We start from the raw sequence: 3598 nt of genomic DNA on the forward strand, positions 1-3598 counted from the left end.
ATCTTTGTTGCCAATAATGTCTCATGAGCTTTATTATATGCAATATAGATTATTATTATTATTATTTTTTTTTTTTACTTTTTTTTGCATAAATGTAGTGTATATGTGAAATGTTATTTTACTCCTTTACAACTTTGATCAGCATCTCTGTTTCATGCTATAGCCAATCTAAAGGTATGTGTAAATGTTTTGTTTTTTATTATTTTTTTTCAGGCAGGCTAAGCCACCAAGTATTTCAAGAGCTACATTTAGGGCCAGAAATATTTTGACAGTAGCAGAAGCTTTGGCATTTTAGCTGTTTACCAAAACGTATTCAAGATATAGTTGTAATCAATATGAGCTTAAAGTGCAGACGTACAGATTTAATATGACAGAGAGAGAGAGACCAAGTTATCATCCTATTTTGGTTGAGGAGAGAGCTGGATAACCCATTTCATTTATATACTGAAGCACAAATGCCTTTTTTATCAAGAACTGATAATTTTATCTAATTTAATTTGTAAAATGGGATTTTAAACTTAAAATACGCAAATCCAGTGTTCCTGATTTGTGCAGTCGAAGATTGGTCGCAATGCAAATAATTCCCAATCAGAATAAGGACTTTCTCACTAATTTACATTAATGAATCGTAATGTGTTGTCACATATGTCCAGAAATAAGTACTTGGTGCAATGTTCTAATCCTGTAGTGTTTCCATTGTAATTTTTTTTGTACTGGGTTAAACGCTAACAGGTGAAACCTATGTGTTGGCGTGCTGTATTTGTGTAAACCACATATAAACTGATTATAGTACTATATGTACTATATCTAGAATACTACAGGGAGTTTTCATACAATTTTGTTATACTCTAAATAGCATATCACCAATGTTGGGATTATGGAACAAATGTGAATTTTTTTATTCTTTCTTTTTCCCAAATGAAAAGCTAAAACACTTTTAAATAAATATTTTCATATGGCAGGTTGTGAAACCCTAAGGCCCTGTTCACACAAGTGTAATCCAGGTTTCTATTCTGTATTGTTTACCCACACAGTTCTGTAAAAAAAAAAAACAAACCCTAAAAACAATATTCTGACTCAGTGGCTCCTACTGGTATAACGTGATCACAGCCCCATTCACAAGCAGTGGGTTTGTTTTTTTTTTTTTTTATTTTAAGTATTTTTGGTCCTTGTTTCCATTCTTCCCATTAAAGGGAACCTGTCAGGTCCCTAGTGAACCCAGATCCACTAGCAGCTCTGTGCACATATCTATAATCCCTACTTCACTGTCCCAGACTATAGTAGCATACATAAATGATCGTCAGAAATACTTTTCCTAAAGATCTCTTTAAGATGCTAATGAGCGCAGGGGCTAGCGGCAGGGTCGTTAGTTCCCTGACTAGTCAGCCTATTTACCATGTTATCATGCCCCTGTGGACGTGATAACATGCTTTATAACAGTGACATTGGCAGCACAAGTTGCGTGCGTGTGCACCTTTGTATCAGTCAGCTTTGAGCTTTTTTAAGGCCGGGTATATATGTTCCTGGCTTTGAAGACACTCACTGCCCATGTTTAGAAGTCATCCGCACTGTCATGTGCACTACTCAGAAGCCGGGTGTATGTGTCCCAGCGTCAGAGAGGAAATGCACAAGAGCGGAAGTGCAGACGACTTCAGATCATTGGCAGTGTGCCTCTTTGAAGCTGGGGTGCATAGACAACCGGGGTCAAAGAAGCTCAATGTTAACTGGTACAAAGCCATGCGCATGCGCAGTTTTGTATCTTGCTGTCGATTTCACTGGCTGTTTATAAAGCAGGCTAAGTGGGCCAACTAGTCAGGGAACTAACACTCCTGCGACTAGTCACAGCCCTCATTAGCATCTCATAAACTATCTTTATAAATGCTTTTTCTAAAAAACTCTTTATGTATGCTAGTAAATGCTGGGACAGTTAGGCAGGGCTTTTAGATATGTGCACAAATCTGCTAGCGGTTCTGGGTGCACTGGGGATCTGATGGGTTCCCTTTAATGTAGCATACATTTTTGTTTTATTGAAAAAAAACGTACTAGGCTGCTATACAGATGACACCCACCCAGTATTACACTCATGTACTGTTTGTTTTTTGGGGGTTTTTTTTCATGGATTGAATACTGCCTTTTTTTCCGTTTTGCAGACAAACTGTTTGGATAATATCTGTTTTTCATCACTTTAAAACTTTATTAGATCGTAAAACATAACATATAGGTAGATATCCAATTAACAGTATCACATTTTCACATTCTGTAATGAAACTAAATTTTGAGGGCTTTGTCTTAGTCCAAATGCAGAAGTAGTATCTGATGCCTGTTTTCACATTTATGTATAATATGCATATATTATCAATAAAAAATATAGCTGGTCTATTGTGTTGGTGACTTGGGTTATAGGCAGGTTATTGTTTCTGTATATCATTAAATCCACCCATAAAACACTAAGAGCCATTAGTTTGGTTTGCCATAGGTGTCGCTGTAGTCTCACTTCATATAGATAGGATGACAACTGGAAATATATGCAAATAGATGTATATCCAAGACACTGCAATGTTTTTGTGTTAATAGCATTGTTTGGTTGAGGGAGTTTAATTTTACATTGTATTTGTCATAATGAACATTTTACCTTTTAATAGCAGTATATATTGTATGAACTAATTAACATTTTGTAGTCTTATTACGGTTGTTAATGCGTTTTTGTTTGGTTTAAAGCAGGTAATACTGTAGTGTAAATAGATTGGACATGCTCTTAAACCTGTCTTTTCCTTCTCCTTTCTAGATTCATTCCAAGTTTTAGATACAAATGCATGTATAAATTGCATATAATTTATTATACAGCATTTTTACACAATTTTCTATTTTTTTGCTGAAAGGAACAAAACTGTTCTCTATGAAAAAGGCTTAATAAAGTTTTCAGACTCTGAAAATGAATGATCACCAAAAATTGTAGTGCGGTGGGGCTGAAGAGACTATGCCACTAAAATTGGGTGAAAACCTTCTAGATGGGTGTCATGGTCATTTATTGTGAATTGTTGCTATGCCCGTAGCTGACTTACTTCCTACTTTTTGTCTTTTGACTTAAAGTCCCACATTTGCATCACACAATATGCAGAGATCTGTTTTATATATGAGATTTTAGTCAAGCTAGTTATGCATCTGGTTTTAGAGATCAGGAAAGCTACAATATGACTCTTTGATATACAGTGTTGTGTGCAAATAAAATATTCATTTTGTTACAAAGTCTAGTTTTATTGTACTGTTACACTAAACTGAAGATATTCCCAGTAATGGAATTAATAAACAATATTATGTTATTAAACTTGGTTTATAGTTGATCTTTGAGATAAAATTACTTGGAAAAATCAAGTGATTCACATTGGTACCATTTTCATATTTCCTTTGTTATAGAAACACAAAAATAACTGCACTGATGGAACCCACTCATGATGGACGCTTTTGGCCCCAAAGTGAATCCCATTGATTGCATTAGCGTTCATCAGGCTTCTCTTATCATGACCGTCATCATTCTCTGATTGTGATTTCCCCCCCCCCACTCCCCTCGTCCCACTATCCCCATAACTAAATTCCCCGG

At 35.5% G+C, this 3598-nt stretch overlaps 1 protein-coding gene across 3 annotated transcripts in view; it reads left to right on the top strand.

The window, feature by feature from the left end:
- Positions 1-3329, top strand: part of BEND2 (BEN domain containing 2) — a 113415-nt gene extending 110086 nt beyond the window's left edge. For all 3 annotated transcript variants that reach the window (XM_075336289.1, XM_075336292.1, XM_075336290.1), the window contains one exon: positions 1-3329. This exon is cut by the window's left edge and continues 632 nt beyond it. The gene's annotated coding sequence lies outside the window, so the exon portion shown is untranslated.
- Positions 3330-3598: the final 269 nt, after the last annotated feature.

The sequence above is a fragment of the Anomaloglossus baeobatrachus genome, chromosome 2, assembly GCF_048569485.1.
Source record: "Anomaloglossus baeobatrachus isolate aAnoBae1 chromosome 2, aAnoBae1.hap1, whole genome shotgun sequence".
Classification (NCBI taxonomy): Eukaryota; Metazoa; Chordata; class Amphibia; order Anura; family Aromobatidae; genus Anomaloglossus; species Anomaloglossus baeobatrachus.